Source organism: Fukomys damarensis, unplaced genomic scaffold (genome assembly GCF_012274545.1).
Source record: "Fukomys damarensis isolate Sample0158 unplaced genomic scaffold, DMR_v1.0_HiC HiC_scaffold_20, whole genome shotgun sequence".
NCBI lineage: Eukaryota > Metazoa > Chordata > Mammalia > Rodentia > Bathyergidae > Fukomys > Fukomys damarensis.
The window spans coordinates 33,200,450-33,225,246 of record NW_022900932.1 but is presented as its reverse complement, the minus strand read 5'-3'; the positions used below and the strand labels follow the sequence as shown (position 1 = coordinate 33,225,246).

General features: G+C 32.5%; 1 long non-coding RNA gene across 1 annotated transcript in view; it reads right to left on the bottom strand.

The window, feature by feature from the left end:
- Nucleotides 1-24,797, bottom strand: part of LOC109118281 — a 226,495-nt gene that overhangs the window by 26,767 nt on the left and 174,931 nt on the right. The window contains exon 2 of the long non-coding RNA XR_002025599.1: nt 10,246-10,296. This is a non-coding gene — a long non-coding RNA (uncharacterized LOC109118281). The remainder of the gene's footprint in view (nt 1-10,245; nt 10,297-24,797) is intronic.

Genomic DNA, 24,797 nt, shown 5'->3' with positions numbered 1-24,797 from the left:
TACCAGATGCCCAAGAGAGACTGTCCAGGAAAGTGGGATAGGGAGAGCTCAGCAGAGGAGCATCTCCTGTCTTTCTATGATTCATAGGAATCAGACCAGAGTGAGGCTAAGTCCACTTGGACAACACCTCATTTGAACTTCGAGAGTGAATCCAATTCAGCTGAAACACCAAAAATTGATAAATCAATAGTCTCTGTGTATTTGTTATACTCACGACAACTTTCTGTTTTGTAAAATTAAGGTAAAGGCAAACTCAGTAAAGTAGGATTTTGAAAAGCAAGATGAATTAAAGTGATTTTCCATGAGAGCAGCAGAGGCACTGCCAACCATTCTGGAAGCAGACTCCGCTGATGAGCGAATTCCAGTCACAGATCGGGTCTAGCCATGAGCTGGCAGCCATCTTTGAAAGTATCCAAAAAGATTCATCATCCACTAATTTGGAATCAATGGACACTAGCTAGATGTTTGTTCAATATGGGGATCGTTACCTTTGACCATACAATACACTGAACTGATAAGTTCATCATAACACATGGAAAGAGAAGTGTCTAAAAGCTTCAAAAACAGTTTTGTGGGTACAATGTTTACGTGACCTTTGTAAATTAAAAGGCTCACATTCTTCGATTTCAAATTAAAAGATTTATGTATAAGGGTGTTTAAAACCAGTTTTGATCATTCCTTTGTGGGTAACACTTTAGGAATATATAAAGAAAACTCACGCCTGGTGAGATGGCATAAAACTGTAATCCTAGCCCTTGGGGCGGATGAGGCAGGACAAGTCTGAGATAAGTCTGAACAATTGAACAACTTAAAGTGAGACTTTGACTCAAAATAAAATATGTAAATACATTGAAATAAATATTAAAAAAAGGATCGGTGCTGTGGCTTAGTGTGTCCTCAATTCAATCCCCAGTAGTTAAAAAAAAAAACAAAGACTAAAAGAAAACAAAAAACTAAAAATAATCATGAAGTCAAAGCTTAGACCAAAGAGTAATGCAATATAGTATTGAATTAAAAGGTAATGAATTATAATAAGATGTTCTTTATTAAACATAAATAAGATGACTTTTGATTTTTTGGAAATGAATAGACCTTTCATTTGAGCATTCACAATGATTATCATGTGATGCTAGTAGAAAGCGGTGGGTTTCATTTATAAGAATAAAGGATAGGCCTTTTTTTCACTTGGCTTTCACGATTTTAGTTCTTTAGGTGAAACAACAAACTATTAATGTAGGACAGAGTATACTCCATGCAAAAAGATAAGTTATCTTTAATCAAAAATGGAAAAATGAGTAAATTTTTTTATTATGTATATTTTTAGAACTCCCAACAAGAAATGATTTTGGTACCCCACAAACAAGATTTAAGAATTTTCTATTCATATTTTTGCCCGTCTCTTTATGGTTAGTCCATAATGAGTATCTTTAAAGTAGCCTTGGTGCATTTTAATTGATATGTATTTCATATATGCAAAGTGTGTAATTAATGTGACAAGTTGAATATATGTAAGCACCATGAAACTTTCATCACAATCAAGATAAGGAACATATCCCTCCAAAGTTTGCTAGGTCCTTGTGGAAGCTCTGCCTCCTCCTACTTTTCTCTACTCCTTCCATTACCATGCACTAATCATGATTTTGTCACTCCAATTTGAGATGTGCAGAATTACATGTCACTGGAATCATGGAGCATGTGCTATCACTATTGTCTGGCTTACTTCACTCTATGTGATTATTTTGAGATGAACTCTTGTCTGTATCAACATTTCATTTAATTTCACTGATGAATAATTTTTCAATGCATTGATATGTCATAAGTGAGTTGTTTAGAGATCTCTCGAAGATCATCTGGATTGCTAGTAGTTTGGTGCCATTACAAATAACACTGCTGTGAACATTCAGGTACACTTGTCTTTGTGAGAACATAGGTTTTTATTCCCCAGAGGAAAATTCTTCCAAGGGAATGGCACAATCAAATGGTGGGTATAAATATTTAATGATTTTAAGAAACTTAAAAAATTATATCTCAATACAGTGTGTCATTTTATTTATTTTAGACATTCTAATAGAAGTCCAGGGAATTTAATTTTTATTTACCTAAGGATGTTTGTTCTTGTTTCATGTTTTTTTAAATCTTTATATGTATCCATGGCTAGTGAGTATTCAGACCTTTTCCTTCTGAGAAGTGTATTATTTTATTAGTATGTTTTAACAGTTTTCATACACTTTAAATACATGTGCCTCAGTGTGCCACTTTGAAATAATTTTATTGAAACTGTAGTTTGACTTTAATTCTTTTAATTTTTTTTTTGGTAAAATTAGAATATGGTCTCTTGTTAAACACTGCATGAGATGAACTTAACACAAGTGTTATTAATCATGGTTTCAATGAGCCATATATATTAACATAACTATATTACAGAAAGAAGCCAAGCTATACATAATATGAACCAGTATCCTGGCTCATTGAAAAACTGATGACTCTCAAAATTTAAGAACTCCTATTTTTTACTATTAGTGTGGTTTATCAACAGCAAAATAAAATTGGGGAGTAATGATCCTTGATGCGAAAGAGACATTACCAGTTTTCCTAATCATTAGGAGTACAATGCACACCAGCACAGAAGGGAATGATGTTTGTATTGTGGACTGTTAGGAAGACTAAGTACTCAGCACATGTTAGACATATTCTATTGATAGCATAATACTGAAGAAATGGAAAATTCAACTCTTCCTGAAACACACACACACATAAGAATCCAAGTAAGAAAATAAAAGCCAAGTATTGCTAAATTGTTGAACATTTTGAATAGTAAATGCCAGTGATTGACCATGACCTAGATATGCCAAATTCGAATGGCACAGGAACCTCTATCATTCTGTGCCCTGTATGAGAGAAGAGAATGATAACTCAACACATGGAAAAGCCACAGGGCCTGTAGTATGACCACTGGTGAACACTGAAGGAGTCTCGATATTTTGAAATGATAGATTCAGTGCCATAAACTACAGAAATTATTGTGATGATTTTGAGAGGCACAAGATAGAATACTAGATACAGTTTTAATATACTAAACATATTGAATCAATAGTTCTTACTATTTTCAAAGAGAATATGGTATGAGCAATGAGTTTTATTTGTTGTGAGGGGGAAAAAAGCCTAACATTTCAAAAAAACATTTAAATAGGAGAGGGCAAAGCACTTCATAGCTAACCTCCACAGGTTATTTATCTTGAAATAAAAAGGGAATGAAATAACAATTGAGCAAAAGTCACAGAATGTTTATCACTTCATTTATTGCATGATTGATCATAGAGGAAAAGCTCCTAATAAGAATATTGCCTTCTGAAATTACATTTAGATCAAGTGAATGCACATTTTCAGTGAAATGTGCGATATTAAAACAATGCACAAACAACAGCTCAAAGTAGCCTCTGGTATTCAGTGTAGAAATATCACCGATGAATTTAGAGGCTATGAACTGAACTTGATTCTGAATGCTTGGTAAAAAATTTCAAAGTAAGTATCATCCACCATTGAGTCTAAAATGTTATAATAGTGTCACAAAAACAGAGCATAAAGAGGAAAGATGATATATATCTAAATATATTTAATTAGTATAAATAACTGTGTAGTGCATATGTAGAAGCTGGGATGTGTGCTACTGAGTTAACATCTAGCTTGATGTCTGCAATAAAAGCAAAACGCACAAAATATAAAATGTAAAATTTCAATGAAAAATTCAACTCTACAACCACGTTTAACTTTAATCATCATAGTGTTCACTTAGATAGTCATGGATTTTTGCTGGTATTATGAGGATGGGGAATTATTAGAGGAATAACTTGTCTCTAAATGTCATAGATCTCACAAAGAGGACATTTCTTTTAGGCTATAGGACTGACGTTCACGGATCTTTATGATGTTAAGGATGGAAGAGACCATAAGAGAACGTGGGTAGATGGGAGTATCACATCACCTGTACAGTATATGGTTTTATCAATTAAAATATTTATAATTTCCATCATTATACACAGAATATCCAGTAATGGGCCTAGATTGTAAGATTATTAAATCAAAATGTAGTTTTCTTTTCATGTTTGCCTTTGTAACTGCAACTTCTCCAGTCCTAAAATCTGTTTCTTTTATAAAATTTATTGCTACATGAAATCAATCATTGATAAAACACACTTTAACCCGTGCTTAGTTATACAGAGATAACATAAAACCACTGCCTCATACTTGGAAGGATAAGAAAGACAAAAAAAAAAAAAAAGGAAATAGGAAAAGTACTGTCAGGGGAAGGGAACTTATCTGATGTTGTGAGTAGTCCTTTGACAAGTGCAATAGAAGAGTTGTTAAAAATATATTAATAATATGTCAAAACTTCAAGAAGCAATTGAAAATTATGAGCTTTCTTGTGTTTTCTGGGTACTTACGCATCATTCCTACTTTACTCAGAACATCAGTTTTGCTGGCAAAGATTAGGATATACTTAAGAAGGTATGTTGACAGAAGGAACAGGCAAATTTTAGTTTCTAGCATAAAAACCATTTAATATGTGAGTCCAAAGATTTACAAGTCAGGTTACTGAGAATTTTTGATCTTCACCCCTGATTTGTGTGAAAGCATCTGAGTCTATGGTCTTTTTATAGATTATTACAACTGCTGCATCTGACTGTAAACTTATGGGAAATAAATGTCTGACTCCTCCCTTATACATGCAGTATTTTTGAGAAGAAAAACCAGTGAAATAGAAGAGTGGTATATGCAAACAAAGTCTGGGAAGGGAGATTTGTTATATAAATGAGGTCAATGCCAAAGGCAAAGTATGATCTCTGACCCTCATGTGCCTTCCAGAACTCTGGAAGCCTCGTCAAAATAAACTAGATATTTTATTAATGTCAAAAAGATCATTCTACATTTTAGCTGTTCTTAGCAATTATGGTTTCTTATGATTCACAGCCATCATTTTAGTTAATAATCTATCTAATGAGTGGACCAAATAGATCTTAGTACCAGGTACAGGTTGGCCTTAAAGTAGGCTATGAAATGTGCATTACTAATCATAGGCACCGGGGCATAGAATCACACTACATTACAGAGTGAGGAGTAGGTCACTACTGTGTCCTAATAAACTCATAAACCATACTGAGATTGACTTCATATAACATGGCCTAGGACGGGGAACGTCGTATCGAACAGTAGTGGAGAAAAACAAATAGTGTCTAAAGCCATGCTTTTTTTTTTAAAACTCTCCTCTCTAATAAGACTATAGATGCTTAAGTGGTAGAAGAAATCTCTTGTACTGTGAAGACCCATATTTTAATACTGGCAATACATTAGTGTAAAATCCAGCTATAAGAACGATGTGGGCTCAATAAATATAATGATTCCAAGTTAAAAAGATCGTAAAATTCAACTGATAGAAACAATGAAATGTAACTGAAAGAAGGGCTGCAATAGCTAGGAAAGTCGAAGAGAAAACATTAATTCACCAGAAATTAAAAGAAAATGGTAGAAAATGAACCAAAAAATAAAGAAATAATATTGAGATATATGTAGACTAGCTCAGGAATCTTCCTTTTATGAATTAGATAAATTAAAGGAAAGGAGAACAAGAAAGATTGATAATAGAAAAAAAATAAATATGAGAAAATTTTCCTTGTTAAGAGAGTATTAGATTTAGGAATTGATTTTTCAGGTAAATGTAATGAGAAACATTATATAAGATGTGTTCTCTTGAAATTTTAAATGTTAATGACAAAGAAATATCAAGGCTTGAAAGGAAAAATCACTCAAAGATAAAAGAATTAGATTGGCTCCTAAACTACCTACATCATGAAAGTCTGGAATATATTAGAAAAATATCTGCAGATTTCACAAGGGAATAAATGTTTTAGCTTAAAATTCTATTTTATCAAAAATATTTCATGAGATCATTTGGGGAGCAAAGTTTTGAAATATATAAAACTCAGAACATAGAACAAGTATCTTTTCTAAATAGTTCACATCAAGACAAAAATATAATTGATACTCAATATTTTGTATGCAATTCAAATTTATATATTATTATGCACTATAAGTAAGAAATGTTATAAATGTTACTGTGATTTTAATAGAATATATTTACTAAGCATTATGTAAACTCTCTAAGTATACTAGTATTTAATATGTAATTCCTTTGTGTAAGGGAAGCTATTCTAGCCTGAATTTCTATCTCAGTATTCTCACTAATGATGTTTAAATTTTAATTGAGTAATTTATCTTTAAATAGGATACTTTGTCTTGGTGTGTATTAATGTGTGTGTGTGTGTGTGTGCATGGTTCTATAAAAATATATAAATACTACTGAAAACAGAAAAGTAAAAACTGAAATTTTTAATTCCAGACTAATTTTTTTCTTTTTATTGAGTTTATTGGTACATTCTAGATATACAGTACAGTTACATTCATCGTTAGGATCTTGTACCTTTACGTGACAGGTCTTGGTTCTCATTTTTTCCCCTTGTCCGTGCCCTCCCTTCACCGCCTCCTCCCCTCCCCCTTTACAAACACTTTATTTCCATTTTTTCATTTTCTCATATTTTATTTCTTTTCCCTTATTCCCTTTCCCCTACCCTTCCCATTTTCCCTACTCCTTTAGCCCTTTTCTTCCTATCTCACATTGTTAATTATCTCATTAGGATCTTGTGTAATTTCCAGACTAAATTAAAAAATATGTTGTAAGCATTTCAGTTTGCAAACATTCACTATTTCTCATTTTACAAAACAGAGGGTAAAAAAGCCCTAGATTATATATAATAGAATAACCTATAAGTAAACCTATTATGAAATTTCTAACTATGAATACAGCTCCAACAGGTAGAGCTATCAAAGCTGGATCTTGATAAATTCTTAGAAAGCAACATAGTAGAGAAAAGAAGTTTACAAATTCTACATCAATTACCTCATTGTGATATATCACTTCTTCCCCCTTCATGTTAGCTTGCAGGCCCTGGAAAAACTGCGTTATACCATCTCAAACTTCTTTGTTTACTGCTCATAAGAAAGTATTTCTTTTAATAAATCATCCTTCAATTTTTTTCACAATTTTGCTAGGCATATACATATAACGTGGTCATTTTTATTATTTGCATTTAGACACATTTTTATTTCATCTCTCTTATGGAAGTTTCATGAAAAACTTGCTATCTAGTTGCAGAAACTTGTAAGGCTATGAAAAGTCATGAAGAAATAAAGAGCCTTCAGGGGCCTGGGATTTATCTCAGTGGTTCCACCGTCTGCCTCACAAGCACAAGGACCTGAGTTCGACCCCCGGTACCAATAAAAAGAGCATTCATAAGGTACCACTTGAAGACAAGAGTTGATAATGAGTGGTTATTTGTGGATCACATATGATAAGGGGAAAAGAAACGTCAGGTTAGCAAGGCTGTACTGTGTAGGGAAAAGCTCTCCGAATCGGGGCTTGTTCTAGGCCTGAAATGATACGTATGGTAGTTAAAACAGAACCGAGAAGGTACTTTGTGAACAACTTAACCCAAAGTGAAGGTAATACAGGCTAGTCAGATTTAACCCAGGAAAAATAATACAGAATCAAGAGGTCATTCAGGTTGACCTGAAAGTTTAATTTCAAATTCAAATCATTAAAAATATTTGATTGTATTGCAACCTGTAACTAGATTAACACGTAAAGTGGTTTTAATTGTTGTGCTAAAACCCCAGCTATCCCACTGGACAGCCAGAAACCAAGGTCCATAAAAAAATAAAAATGAGGGAAGCGAGGGGAAAAGGGAAAAATAAGAACACAGATCTGTCATGTAGAGGTACAAGATCCCAGTGATAAATGTAAATGTATTGTATAACTAAAATGTACCAATAAGAAATATTAAAGAAAAAATAAAAATGATACGTAAATGAAGAAAGGCCTTAAAATGAAACATTATAAAAAGATGAGAGAAATTAGCCGAAGTTGGCACATATTGATTGGTTAATGTTCTTTGCACTTGTTTGAAAGAAATAGTAAATGTTAAATACTCTAAAAAATGTTCTCTAAGCCTATTTTACAAGCACTGATTAAAAGAAGTGAATACCAAATGTAACCAGAAGATTTCCTTTTCATTCATCTGCTTCTGAGAATGCTAAGTATTTTGTTATCTCCACCGCTCTCAGAAATTCTCTACCAATAGTCTTATCTATACATATTCATCACTTTGACAGCAGAATCAAGAATAAAAATTCAGATAAGAAAACATGATGTGCATTTTTATCTTTTAAATATTATATATATACATATATATATGTATATATATAAATAAGTATATGAAAACAGCTTCATAGAATGAACAATATGAATAAGCACCTTGTATCTTCATTTTATCCTGATAGTGGTAGCATAATAATACATGCTGATCATTTGAGTTGGGGATATTCAGAATTCTCTTTTCTTCTCCTAAAAGTCAGTAATAAAGGGCTCATCTTTAAACATTCCAATTGATTGCCTCAGTGATTACATTTCTACAGTTTACCCATACCATATATTCTCACAGATATTGAGAAGGTTGGTCTTGCCACTCAGAATACTTTTGAAACTAGTGCAATTCTTGAGCTGACTGCCTACGTGAGCTTTGATTGTATACTCAAAGACCTCAAAGACAAGAGGTGAGCCAAATATTTGAGGAATTTCACTACTACTGAATAATTATGACGACTCTTTTCTAAGTAACACAGAGAAAAACGTTTTGCTCTTTACTTTGCTTGCGTTTGTCGGGGAATACAATAATAAAAAATCCTTTAGTAATTTACCTGATGGCATCAATCATAGTTATCTCAACTGAATGCATTTCTAAGGTATGTAAGAATGTTTTTCTGAAACTTATACTTGTTGACTTGGGACTTACTTATTGCAAGATACTCTTTCAAGGATTAAAGAATTATTTATTATTTTGAAATATATAGCACTGGAATAAAAATGTGAAGTCAAATTTTTTTTCTTTAAATATGACTCTACAATTAAAATTTATATAATCACTAGAGATAAATCCATTGTAAAAACATGTAAAAGTTTCTGTCTATTTCCAAAGAATCAAAATAGTTGGTACAGAGGCAAACATATTTTTCATTTAACATTAAAGTATATTTTATTATACTAAGAGATATGCATTCCGAAGGCATTCATGTTTAATTTTACCTCCTTTCTGAACCGGAGGTGAAATAGCAAAGAAATTCAAAATCTGAAAAGGTATAAACACTGCTGCCCACCTGTTGACTTTTCTGCAAATTCTGAGAACTCAAAACAGAAATGTGACTAAAATAATGAACTGTAATGCTTCTTTCTTGATTTATTTCCCACATTAAGGATCAACTAGATTTCCTTGCAGAAAAGAAGCTCAGCTCTTTGAACCAGATTTTGTTTCTTTTGTGATGTAAACCCCAAGTCACTCCAATAAGACCTTTCCAAAAAAATGTTTCCTATAGTTCAGTTCAACTTTCCTAACAGCCAAGCCCTTGTAGACTGGCATTTACTTTTCAGATTTCATCATTTCTGCCCTTGCTTTCGGTCTTTTAACAAGCCCTCAGGCAGGAGCACATTCACAGCAGAAATCTCTTCAGAAAAATAAAAGGCCACAAATAAATGGATTTGCATATCAAAATGTTTTGTTCTTAAAGACAACATTTCTCCCTGGAATATTAGAAGCAATAAACAATATTTCTGCCATTAATTTATAGTCTTCGAGAATAGTTACATTCAACTTAGTATTTATTATGTTTTGTGACTCAGATAATTATATATTGAAAATAAAGAGCTACACATATATGTAAATAGTCTCTTAACATTCTGCATACCTTGGCTTTAGATTTCATATTTTTCCTTGACTTTCTCTTTCCTAAGGTCTTCTATTGCTGTAGAACTTGAACAAATTTTTCTACCTTAAGGCCCTCCCTTGTACTAATTGCTGCATTGTAATTGACCCATGACATTTATCAAGAGATTTTGTTGAATACCAAAAAAATCTAAGTCAAACATTTTTTGTTCTGCTGCATAAAATTACATACGAGCAAAAAGAAGACATTTTTACTTAAATAATTTTGCAATTATGTGAGAGAACAATCTCGCATAATTGCCACACAGATGATAACAACTTAGCTCTCCAACCCAACAATCTTCTGTTTGCTTTAGTTGTTGAACTGCTATCATAAGTTTTTAAATGCTTACATAAATATAAAATAAAAATACTATACCTTGCTTGTACATCTGGGGATCACAGTTTAGAGACATGACAACACGAACTCCTATAAATAAAAAAGGGTGATTTAGTAAGAGGCATTTGCAAGCCTGAATTAAAACAATTATATATATAAAGCAAAGCATTTTATAAACAACAAATATCTCTTTATAGCTTTTAGTGCTGATATAATTTTAATTCTATCATACATTCTTATAGATAGAGACAAATATAATGTGGGTATGTGTGTGTAGAAGTGAAAGGTTGTTATTTATAACTAAATTTTCACTCTTTTAGATCCATATATTGGATCATTTGGGAAGCACATTTTTCAAATTTCACAAGAATTTTGGGGATAACTGATAAAGACATACCGCGGTTAGACTTGATAATTTAAAACTATGCAATAAATGCCTGAACATGTAGAGTATAATGGTAACACTTGAGTAATAAAGTAATTTACAGAAAAAATATTTTTCTATGAATATACTTAGTATGTTAAGTTATTAAAAAATGCAAGGGTAATATATTTTACATTGCAATCTTTCTGTTAGCCTTGTTGGGATTTTGAGATAGGGTCATGTTTCGTAGTTCAAATGATCTTAAATTCATTATAACCCAGGGTGCTGGCATTACGGGCATGAACCACCATTCCTGGCTCACACTGCAGTCGTTTGGCAAAGGTCAACATAATTGATTCATTAAAGACTTATTTAGTATTAGTTTTACATTTTAAAAATATACATTGTGTTGGCTTTGGCATCTCTAATTTAGCATTTGGCAGAAGATAAACTAGTATCTAGGATGATACAATTCACATTGTAATGTAACAATATAATATTCATATAATACATTATAATGTTAATATTGATATAATATACTTACAATTTAATTGTAATATAATACAGTTATAACATAATGTATAATATAATAGTCTACTATAAAATATTGTATAATATATGATATAATTGCATTATAAAGTAATTGACATTCTGTCTGATATTTAGCAACTCACATCTCTTAGTAAAAGACATTCAAAAATATTTACTAGCCTTGATATAAAAATAAGAAATAATTAAGATATTTTGTGTAGTTCTGAAAATAATCATAGCTTGAAGACAATGTGTGCACTTTTTTTTTTTTTTTTTTTTTTTGGTACCTGGGATCAAACTCAGGGCCCTGAGCTTGCAAGGCAGGCGCAGGACCACTAAGCTAAATCCCAGGGTCATGTTCACATTTTTAATATATAAACATGTTAGGTTAAAATGGAGAATTCATTTATATGTTAATTTTAGAATATGATTAAAAGTAAAATCACATGGCCAAGAAAGTAGAGACATAGGTACACGATCACCGAAATAGAAAATTTGGAGATCATGAGGATTGAACCTTGAATTTTGGGGAGTACAAAATTTTTTCTCTGCAAGATAGTGGTCCATTTAAGATCATGCAGCACATTTATAACAGGACTGACATTAGAATCTTTCTAAAAAGAACTACTGTCAACAGAAAAATTATTATTCATGAAAAGTAATTCACCTATATTGATTTCCTGTAAATGGTTCATGCTGTAAATAAATTATATACAGTATTTATTTGTAGAGATGAGATAAAGTTTAAGTGGCTCTAAGTTGCAGCCTAATACATTACAATAGTGTTAAGTTCTCATGCTGAATTGTTTTCAAAAAAGATGTTTTAAACATTTTTAATTTCTTTCTTTTAATATTTTCCATTTTATTGTCCATCACCAGGATGAATAAAGAAATGTTTATTTCTGATTCAATGATACTATCTGTGTTCTTCAACTGCTACTAGTGGTGTAAAAAATGAATCTATAAATCTATAAATCTAAGGGAAATGGTTTTATTTATACTCTATGAATAAAGATAAATTAGTATTTTAAAATTTTATTGTTCTTATAACACTTAATAACTGAAATATTTTCCAAATACCCATCTGAACACACAAAAGTTTGAGTTGCTTAAAATTTTCATACTTTGTTGTGTCTCTTAAATAAAGACATTTCTTCAAAGCCTCCTGCGAATACTTTTTAATTATTGTAGTAATTATTCTTCAATTTTACCTGCATAGTTTGTCATGAGAAAAAAAATCAAATGATATATACTCACAAAAGACTTAATGTGTTGATATTAAATGTTAATATTTCAGTAAACACATACGCATAAAACATGCATTTACAATCACTAAATAGTAGGTATGCCTGGCATCAGTTTCACAATCCTATTGGACCGTAATGTGGACATTAGTCTAAAATAGCTCACTTTATATCTCAGTTCTAATATAGAAAATTTCTTTCATAAAATATTTTTATCTCGAAATAGTGAAGCTGAATTGTCTAAAAACATTGCTCTTTACATTGTGATTGGGAATCAGCTTGGTATTGGTCACCATATAATTTTCCAGTGGTTTGAGATAGTAATTATTAACAGGCACAGCACTACATGTTGGCATTTGCTAAATATTATTTGTGATCCTGATTTTGTGATGCTAGCAATCAAGTGGACATAAAAATACAGCAAAGCATATATGTTAAGGATTGTTTTCTTGAATTATTACTTATAAAATTTTATTACAGAGCACACCAACTTGTATCGTCTCTATAAATTATTTCTAGTACAACTTTTAAATGTGGATGATGGTTTTTATAATGAGGGTGGACTTCAAAATGCGTAAAGTGAGGGACCTAACACTCAACTGTTCTTCCACAATAAAGAATCTATACAATGGTGACACTTTATAGCTATGTTTTCAGGTGAGTGACAGCGGGAGAACTCTGGATGGAAATCAGCAGGACAAAATGGAAACTTTGTATGATCCAGGTTCCAGGGAACAGAAGCAAATTATGACAATGGCACAGGAAGAGAAGCAAATTATTCTGGAATCTGCCACCCCAGCATTATGGCATCTTGAGATACAGGAGGCTTGTGGGTTGGGCTGGGGATGGTGAAGCCCCTCCTCTGTAGGAGTAAATGCGGAAGACAGCATGTCATCAAACTCTATCGGCATAGACGCTAGCAATGCTATTGGAAAGTTTCACAACTCTTACAGGTTTATAGCCTAATCATAAAAGGAACCTCGATTCTGCACAACGGGTTAAATTTGGAAAAAGGATTTCTAATCCTCTCCCAGGGAATTACCAGAAAGCTATTGTCAGGAGGCATTTTAAGAAAGAAATATCTGAATCTAGATGCTCTAGGGATCAGTGTATATGCCAGTCCCGTACAGATTCACTCTGGTGGCAGGACAGCAGGCAGTCACGCATGGTTCCTACCGCCCCTCTCCCCAACACCTTGCTCATGTACCTTAAAAACCAGGGCAGAAAAGATATTATGGCCTTGCCATGCTCCAGCTACCACTCCATTCTCAGGAACATGTAGTTGTGGGCGCTATGGTTCCACTCCTAGGCAGTAGCAGAGACGTAGCATGACTGCAGGCTGACACTGCACCTCATCTGATCACATGACAGGGCTTATCATAGGGCTTGGTACAAAGGCCATTGAGGAGCTGCTGTACTTTCTATTCTGCAGCTACTCATAGAGCACCTGGACCCGTGACCTGTCTGGTCACAGAATGAGTACTGCAGGCTCCTCCTTACTATTGGTGCAGCCAGTGCCAGAAACCCTTGCAAGTGAAAGAGTTAACATTAACAATGCTTAAAGAATTCCCTCATCATCTGATAAGGGCCACCACTTCCCAGTAGGAAAAGCTGCACAGAAAACACTTGGCAAATTGTGCTGTAGACAGCATATGTTGCTGAACTGCTACAGTGTTCTTATTCTTGTAGAGACAATGGTCTTTCCCATTCTACTGTACTGCATACTGCTCCTACATTCTCTAGTCAGTCAAAGAAGCTGCAGGGAGAATACCATTCAATGTGCAGCCTAGGAAAAAAAGCCAACACGGCATGACAAACTGACTCCCCAAGACACACTTTCAAGATAAAGTCTTAGGAATGAAGACATCTCATAAAATTGTAAGGATATCTAATTCAGATGCATGAATTTCAACATAGATTCCAAAGAAATCAAAATGGATGAAATGCCTGACGGAGAATTCAAAAAGAATATCTTTTTTAAAAATTCAGTGAGATCCATGAAAAGTTGATAGACAGTTGAAATCAGTAAGACATTGCAGGAGATACATAAAAAATTCAGCAAAGGGATATTTTGAAAGAGCTCCAAGCAAATCTTAGAAATGAAAATCTTAAAAATTAAATAAGTAAAGTGGAAGGAAAAAATATTGGAGCTTAAAGGCAGGTATTTGAAATATTATATTCAGACAAAAAAAAGAAAAAAGAAAGGAAGGAGGGAAGAAAGGAAGAAGGAACAAAGGAAGGAAGATGGCACTTAGACAGGGATGGGTTGTAGATCTGTGGTGCTGTGCCTACCTGGCAAGTACAAGGTCCTGAGCTTGATCCCAGTAAGAAAACAAAAACAAACAAACAAACAAACAGAAAACTGTGTGACACTAATTAAGCATCAAACATCTGCATCATTGGCACAAAGTTCAGAAAATAAACATTAAAAGCATATAAAATATATCCAATAAATAATAGTAGAAAAATATTCTAGATCTTAGGAAAGATAGAAACATGTATGTACAGATACAGAATCCCAAATAGACATGAGGAGAAAAGTACTTTACTGTGATATATTATGGTTGAACTGTGAAAAGTACAGAATAATAAGGAATTTTTAAATCTCCACCAGCAAAGCACCCAGTGACATTTAAGGAAAACCCTATTAGATCCACAGCAGATTTCTCATCACAAACACTATGGGTTTAGGAAAATAGAATTACAAATTCTAGGTTCTGAAAAATGTAATTTCCAGCCAAGATTACTATATTCAGCAAAACTATCCTTCAGAAATGAAGAAATAAAGACCTTTGAAGATCAGTAAAACTGAGAGAATCCATGAACACCAAACCAGCCTGACAAAAAATCTAGTAAGGTTGGATTTAATCAATGAACAATGTGTGCATGTATACAAATGTTACATTAATATATGATAATGTGTGTAATTAATATGTCAATAAAAATTTTAAAAAGAGAATTTCATCTTTTAGTGGCGATATATATGCTGATTATCTGATTTCTTAAAAATGTGGATTATAATATACAAATCATTCTTTTAAAATAATTGATATATACATCTTTATTTTATGATCACATAATCTCAGAGTTATTCTCTTTGTGTCATTTTAATATATAATGCTATTTATCTGAAATGTGCATAGAATCCTTATCAAGTCCTTATACGATTGGTATCACAGTCCATTACTTCTGTAATAAAATCCCACTGAGAATGACATGACAATACATGTCAAAAATATAATTAAGGTCCTATTGCCTCTTCTATTAAATAGATCTGAGCAAATAAGAGTGAAATATCTGTAGTCATTTATCATCAAAACTTCAGGGAATAAATTATATAAAAATGTGCTTGGAAGAATCATAATTATTAAGTGGTATAGACAGTTCATCTGAAAATCTTCAAGATAAATATTTATTAATAAAATTTACCAAATATACCTATTGACAATATCAAATTCACATTTTTCTTACAAATATAATAATGCAGTTTCTCTATAAAGCTCAAAATATCATAGATACAAGTTCAACAACAATAACAATATATGTAAAACAAAAAAATCACTTATACATCAGGAATGAATTAAGTTTTATATCTTGATAATAAGAATTGGACTTAGACAGTTTCAAAGTTTCATTCACATAACATTGCCTAGGGTAAGAGAAACAAATATAGATGTAGTTCTTGTTGTCCTATTTGAAGCAGCCAGTACATGCCATTACAAGCCAGGAGAAATGTCATTTTCAAGTGAAGTATCAAATGCCATTCATAAAGAGGTATGGTTCCTTTAACCTAAAAGTTAGGTTAAAATTTATTAAATTAGGTTAAAGCAGCAATCTGCTCTTGATATGTAAGCTTATGGTTTCACCTTCTCATTAGCTACTTGTTTGCATGAAGTGGAGGAAAGGGAGGGCTTTAAGAACAACCATAAATGTGCAGTTTTGGGCTGCACTTTGTTCATGTTATGGACTAGAGCACTAAATTAAGCTCTTGTATTTCCATAGTCATATATTTAGTCCATCCAGCAAATACTGAGTTTTATCTCTAATCCTTCAAGTTATACTTTGTTCTCTAGTTTGTCAGATATTTGTATTTTCAATGCTCTTTTCTAATCAAATGCTAGGAAAAAGGTGCCCTTTTAGAAGGATATTGACAGATGCCATAAAGGTGAGTGACTTTGAAAGAAGAGTAACTATTGCAATAAATATACTACAGTATGTCTTGTGGGTAGTAGTCACATCACCAAACAACTGAGTAGGTGGCTCTTATGAAGATGAAACGTTAAAATTTAACATTCATTTTAAAATGTTGCAGAGCATTGCTCATTACACCTAAGGTAAGTTGAAGTTATTTTTGTATTTTCTTATTGCTTGATGAAACATATTAAATCCATATACTTATGCCACATACTTCCAAACTGTGTTAGTAGCAATGTGATGAATACTTCGTTCTCTCTTAGAGTGTTTTTCTATAGTTGGAATTTTTTGTTGTTATTGAAAAATGGAAAGGAAATATGAAAAATAAAAATAAAATGAAGTAAAAAATGCTTATTCTATGGGCCCTCATGTTTGCATCGATACACAGCGTTCTGAACCTCTGCATTTCTTGGCAGAGTTCCACAGTTGTTTAAATAACAGAGTTCATTTGGCAGGAGGCTATGAAGAGCTTGGTCTCTCTTACATCATTAAAACCACAAGCTGCCCAGGCACCTTGTAGAATTAGCAATGCCTGACTCATTCCTTCTGAGTGCACTTTAGTCAATGACATATGACTACTATAATGACTACTATATGCCTGACCTTTTTGGAGCATATGTTTTGCCTGCTTTTTATTATGGCATTGTTCCATCTCTTTTAACAAGATAGAGAGGCCTCCCTTTTATTGATTTTATTAAATTTGATATATGTCAAGGAAGCAATTTTATGTTCCAAAGTTAAACAAATATAAAAGTAATACAAACCTAGAAACCCTTGCCCTGTGAGGCTTTTTCCTCTTCTTTTCTTCTTTGTAACTTGAGATTTGTAAAATTACTAGATGTTCTGTGGTAGAGGTCTATTTAACATTATTTGTATTACTATATTTTAATTTTGAATCATGAGCTTACATTTTGAGGTATAAAGACATAATAAAATATTTGATTTCTGTCCACTTATGTAAGGTTGTACAATAAACAATTCGTCCAACAACATGTTTTGCATTTACATATAAACAGAAAATAAATTAAAACTAATTACAATTTGTATGTTTCTGTGTCAGTTAAAAATTTGTCTGTTCAAAGTATTTTCTCCATCTAAGTTAACTTAGTTTAGCTTCAATAGTATGGTGATATTTAAAAGGAATAAGATATCTCAGATGAAAAACTAACACAACAGAGTGACAAATTAGTTTTGTGATCTATTCAATCACAGCTTTTTAAATAAGAAAAATTTAAAATAACAGCTCCATAACAGCATAATGAATGGAGATTGTTTTTTATTTGTCTTTGGAGTGCTGACATTTAGGTACATCAAAATAAGAAAAAAACAAAAATACACTGAAAAATCAGACAAATGAAGAAACAAAACTAATGATTTTCCTTTGTGTGATCTACATTTTTTGACACCGCTGCAGCACATTTCACTCTCTTAGCCTTGACAAATTTCTGTGTGCCCTTTTGAGTTTTGTACCTTGTTGGCGAGCACGAGAAGTACAGTGCAGAAATAGGGTAAGGGTGTATCCGTAAAGCAAAGTGGAGAGTGCAGATAAGGTATGAGAAAAATAGAAGAGATATTTTAAAATCAGTTTTTATAATGATAAACACTTAACACCTATTACATATTAAGCACTACCACCTTTGGTTTGAGCCATGTATTTATAAACTGTCCATATTTTCCTTTGTTGCTAATGCAACAAGTTAAATTAACTAACTTCTTGATAGTGTGTTAATGCTTCTTAAGCTTTGCAATACTTTGAGAAGGTTCAGTCTCTTGTAAACAGTGTTAAGAAATGTCAGGTCCATGGACAGTTACAGGGAGTCTGAGAAAGCATGGCTTTTTAAGGAAACTAGGTCATGCTCCGATCCTCTCAAATCTGGACAGAGTTATCTTTTCTGGTATGAAATGGGGCTGTTTCTTCCTTATAATAAGGAGCAGGTGTGGAGATCTCTGTCCCATGTGAAACTATTTCTTTAAGAATCTGTGGTATATATGTTATGAATACAGAATTTGCTCCGTTAACATTAAATACAACACACACTTTGTTATATCAGATTAATGGACTTTCTAAAAATGTTCAGATTTACTTTCTAAATATATGCAGATTAAGCTAAACTGGATAATCCCATTAGACTTCACATCTGTTAACAATAAACAATCTCAAGTTTTACAGAGAGAGAAATCTGTAGTAAAGACAGAGGAGACAAATGAAAAACACTTTTCCTCAATGTGAGGTTATAGTAATCCTCTATCCAGAATTAATCACTGAAGAACAAAACCTAATATTTCCTGAGCAGGAGAGAGAAATACAAAGCTAGTAGCTTAGGAAGCAAAAAGAATATAGTAATTCAGTGTTCGGTATTGAATGTGAAATTAAATAGTGCCACAAAAATAGTCACATTGTTGAAAATCTACACCAGGAAAATCAAAGGAGGATTGGGTATCTATTTTCTGTGAACATGATTTTAGAAATACAACCTTCTCTAAAGGGGACTGAAATTGACTTAGTTGTTTCAGCTTCCTCTCTATTTTAAGTGGTGACAATTAAAATACACTTATATTTTATATCTTCTAGTAAACTTATCATACCCAGGTTGTAGTAAATAAATGAATATGTCTTTTTATGCCTAAAACATAAGTTGAGAATTTCAAATTTTATTTTTTTAAATATTTTTTATAATTCAGAATAAGGGGAAAAATGAGAGCCAAGACCTGTCATGTAAAGGTACAAGATCCAAATGATGAATGTAACTGTACCGTATACCTAAAATGTAGCAATAAACTCAATGAGAAAAAAAAAGAATTAAACGTCAAGATCTGCATGAAAATAGAGTGAGGTAGTCCATGTACAATATTTAGCACAATTCTATGCCCTTAACTTAATTCTCAGAGATGTTCTTCCTCCAACACCCCGTCACTTTACTCGGAAGATAGGAGAATGAAAGACAGTACAAAGCATAAGGAATATCAATTTATAAAAAGTTATATCATGGTGTACAATGTCAGACAGCAAGAACCTAATAATGAACAACTGTGTGCTGAATACTATGTTCTCTGATATAGAAAGAGATGTTCAAAATCCCACCAATTCTTCCATCTCTGAGGTACGATACACTGCAGTTGCTGTTACCACTAAAGCATGCAGTCAGTTACAGGAAGACTGTTTCCTCATAAATTCCTTAGATCCTACCATACTGAGGGCATGACCTAATAATCACTGACTCCTCAGAACATAGCATATTGTCTGGAAAATTGGAAGTATCCAATAAAATTGAGTGCAACTGCAATATACAGGCCACACACCTAGTGGATCAACAGGGGACTGTGTAACCTTTCGTTTTCATCTTTTAGTGGACACACCATAATTCTTTATTCGTTTTTCACAGCAAATATCAAAAAGAGAAGAAAAGAAAGACATGATTCCTTTTCATGAGCGTGTATTAATATGTCACGAACCACTGGACTTTAATTCAATTACATATTTTTTTCTTTAGGAAAAAAGTCATAATTACCAAATAAGAAAGGTGATTTTTTATAACAATGAATAATAGAGCTAAGCAAATATAATTCAGCCATATTTGTAACAGAATAACTGCAATTCCCTAATGTCTACTAAGTGCAATTATACTTGCCTTTCTCCCTTTCCTTTTGTTCTCCAGTATATATTGAGAAAAAGAAATAAGAAAAAAAAATCCCTCCCCCCACACACGCTAAATCCTCATCCAATTGTTTCAGCATTTTATTTTGACAATTATTGTTTCCGAAAACATGGTCACGTGAAAGACCAGATGCTCACATGGAATTTTTTCAACTCATTGGGTTTTCACTGTTGTCTTACTTTCTACCCTTGGTCTACCTGAACCATCACCATTTTTGTGGTGAATGCCATTTTTATTATGGCGCCTTAAGAACGCTCTTTACTGTGGAATTGGTGCTTTTTAAGAATACATGAAACTCACTCTATTTTATTCCTCAAATTGTTCCTTAAATTTGTTTGTATCTGAAAGCATATAACTCTACGATTTGTTATTTTGCAATTGTGTGATTCAAGAACAATTCTTGCACTACAAGATGTTTTGATTATTAAGAATTTGATTTTTAAAAATCAGTGAAATATTTGTATAGATATACTCTATGAAAGCTCTGTATACTCAATAACAAGCAAGAATATACCAAGTTAGGCCTGGAAAGTCCAAGGCCCTGGACCCACTTACTGGAGAAGTTGTCTAGAATTCCCTGACGTAAGTTTACTTCCCTGACTGGAAGAGAACTGTTCCAAGATTTATCAGTGATCCAAGATCTCCAGATACACCACTAGTACCTGAGTCTATCATAAGGCTACGGTTTTCCTGCACCAAATGGGGGGGAGTTTCAACTTGCTGGGCCAGAGCCCTGATTCATTCTTCAATTACTCTGGTTAAGAAAGTCAGGAGGAAATATCACCAAAGGTCTCCCCCGCTCCTTTTTATTAAACTTTGGGTGTCTAAGCTCTCTGTTTAATGACCTCCTTGTTACAAAAGAATAAATTTCCTGACTCTCATTATTGAAAGTAATACATTACTGTTTCACCAAACTGAAGCAGTTGTCACTTTTTAAAATCTAACCATGACCTTTAGGACCCAAATTAGCACAGAATACATTTATGTACCTCAGATCACTTCAACACAGTGAATATTTATTTAAATATTTCCCTATTTTACCAAAATTCCCCGTTGATATGTGCCATACTGTTCTTTGCTTATTTTATTTTCTGTATCCAGATTAGGCATGCAAAAGAGCAGCTTTTATTAAATATTTGTTGAATAAATAAATAAATGAATAAACAAGTAATAAACAAGTAACACGAGACAGAATCTTTGGAGGTTTGTTCTCAGTAATAAATTAGACTACATTACTCAATTCAGATAAACCAAACAGGAGTGACCAGGACAAGTCACTCGTCATGGTAATCCTTACAGGAAGAAAGCAAGTTGTCAGCAAAGGGAACACAAGACATTTCCAATGTGTGCTCAGTGCATAGGTAGCAGGATAGAACTTGCTGAGTGGCATGAAATGAAAGGAATTAATTTGTCTGGGAAGGGTGAAATAAAACATTTGCTTTAGAATCTAATGATGCAGACTCTATTTTTAACTCTGTGTTCTTTCTTGACAGCTGTCCTGATGCAGACCACTCACGTGGTACCAGTGGAAAACTTCAGATTAAACAGAAGAACTCGTTTCTCTCCATGATTAAATTTAGAGTGGGTGCATTTTTCTTTGACAAAGGTAAACCTCCCTTGAACATCTATCACTTATAATTATTCTCTAAGTGATAGAAATCTTAAAGTGATACGAAGAAATGTTGAATATAAATTTTGAATTGAGACTGCTGAATATACAGGTTTAAAGAATAATATCAGGACTTGACTACTGTACTCTCCTTTGAGAAAATGCTAGCAGGGGAAAGAGCCAGAGAATATTAAACATTTTGGATTCATCAGAGATGAATTTTAAAACATTCTACATGAGTCCATGAGTTATGATTTATATTCCCATCAATGTATTTTCATTTTGGTTCTTGCTCTTTAGATTTCTTGTTTTGTCTGTCATGTTACAGTTGGTAACACTGTAAACTATTAACATATTGGGTTTTATTCTAGTGTTTAGAGATTATAACAGAAATGTTAATTTAATTGGCTAAGTTTCATATTTACCAATAATATAAACTTAAAAGCTTTATAAAGTTACAGAGATTTTTTTAAGTAAAAAGGGAATTGCTCTTCATGAAATTAAATGTATAGAGTTTAATAAGCTCGGAAACATAGAAAAATGATTGCTCACTATTATCATTTTTTAAAAGTATCCCATCTGAGATTGAGGTCATTAGACAGTCCTCTGATACATGAAAAATGAAGTGCCATGAATTACTAATGTTTGTAAACTTAAAACCCCAACTCTGTGCATGAAGAAAGCTCATCAGCACATCCCTACCTTTTATTTTTTAGATTTTATTTTTTTATTTGTTTTTTCTCATAGAATTTATTGGTACATTTTCGATATACAGTGCAGTTACATTCATCATTGACAACTTGTACCTTTACATGACAGGTCTTGGTTCTCATGTTTTCCCCATACCCCTGCCCTTCCTTCACCCGCTCCTCCCTTCCCTATTTACAGAAACATTATTTCCATTTTTCTGTTTTCTCAACATTTTTTTTCTTTTCCCTTATTACCTTTCCCTTACCCTTCTCACTTCCCCTACACCTTCAGCCCCTTTCTTCCTATTTCACATTATCAGTTACACAATTGGGATCTTATTTACACTTTTAGTTTTTCACACCAGAGAAGATATTTGGTAAGGTTGTTGCCTTTTGACAAACAGATATTAAAATTTCTCCTATTTATGACGATATTTTTCCTCCTTTCCATAACTCAAATTTTTTAATACTTTTCATAGTTTCAAGTTTGTTTTGTTCATTATATATAATAAAAGCCACAAAATCAAAACAATGGTTATGCTATCTTTTCAAGCTTTTAAGGACTTTATTATGAGGAAGTATCACCAAACATACTTCTCTTAATTCTGCAACTTTCCCAGCCTTTTGTTCCATCTGTGAGCAGAAAATGGTAAAATGCCACTTGATTTGTGAGCCAACAAATATTAAAATTGTTCAAAAATTATTCTTATAAAATTGAAACAGAAAAATCACATATGCCAAGTTTTTTTCAGAAAAAAAATATGGAATCCATGAAATCAAAAGTATAGAAAACCTTCCATATTCAATTTACTTTTAGTGATTTTTTTAGAACAAGTTTAAGCCATATTGGCTCTAAAGAATTTTCTCTGAGCCACAAAATATGGATCCACATGTTCAATTCCTCTCCATGGGTTAATGAATGCCCAATGTGTACCTCCTCTGTTTTTTTTTTTAATTATAGTACAGTTATCTATGTAATCTCCTATTTTCTGTATTTCTGTGTGTCTGAATTGTTTTGATGCACATAATTCACTGTATAAGTGCTTACTGAATAACTTGAACATAACAAAATTTAGATTGCAGTCTTCTTTATAATTTTCCACTTATGTTTTCCCCAAGTATTTTTACTCCAATTGTTTTGAGGTTAAAGTATTATTTCACAATGAAAGGTAAGCAACGCTTTTTATACCAGATAAACAGGCAGGATCATAAATTTTGTACTACCATCCCAGTAGTGTACTGAAATATTCCTAACTTTAAGGAGAGACTAAAGACCTGAAGCACTTAATGGCTTATTATGCTTCTAGTTATCCCTAGAAATATTTTGTCTTTTTTCTTTATTACCTGGAACAAGGAATCTTGGCCCTTCAAAAGTGTAACAAGCAAAAAAATCTATTAATTCCATCTACTAGTCAATAATCAATACAAATCTATACTCCTTTATTTTTAAATCACATCCATACATCCCTTTCTTTCCCATCTTCTCTGTTCTCTCCAATTTTGAGCTGTTTATTTCTTCAGAAGAATATGACAATACAAAACAAAGTAAAACTTCTTTAACTGTTTGTATTTCATGTATGAGTGGGACATATGTGACAGTGGCATGACTAAAGGTTTGAGGCAAACTGGAATCAGTTTTCCTTCACTCAGATTTTTTTCCTGTGATATATTTTTTTCAACCAGGAAATCCAACTATAAAAGTTTCAGAATCCACCAACAAATCTTTAAAAACTGTACTTATAATAATGAATTTCTTCTTTGAAAGCAAGTTTTTAATGAATAATAATCATAAACACTGACTTTATTATCTTTTACTAAGTATGCAGTTTTACCAGAAGGTAACAGGGAGATGTATTTCCAAATGTGAAAATTGCTAAATAGGTTTGAGGGTTTATCTGGTTTTGCTAATTCACTAGCAAATCACTTTTTATGTTAATAGCCTAAGGTCTCTTGAGTGATAAATATCATATTATCAGCAATAATATAAATGTCTTGAAGACACACTACCACTGAAACCTCTTTCTCATGACTGTGTGGCATTCTGTCTTTGTTTTTTTTTTACAATCTTCATTTTATATGTCTGCTTGTGTGGACTGAAAGCCTTTTGTTAGGCCTCATGTCGCAAGTTATTAGATGTATATATTTGTATCTTACCCCAGTCAATGTTTTTGTTGCTATAAGTTGAGCTTTAAACCTCAAATTGAATCTTATTCATATTTTGTATTCTGTTATTTAACTTTTATTTTTTTTCTTGGTTTTGTATACCAAACATACACATCCTTTTTTTTTTTTTTTTTTTTTTTT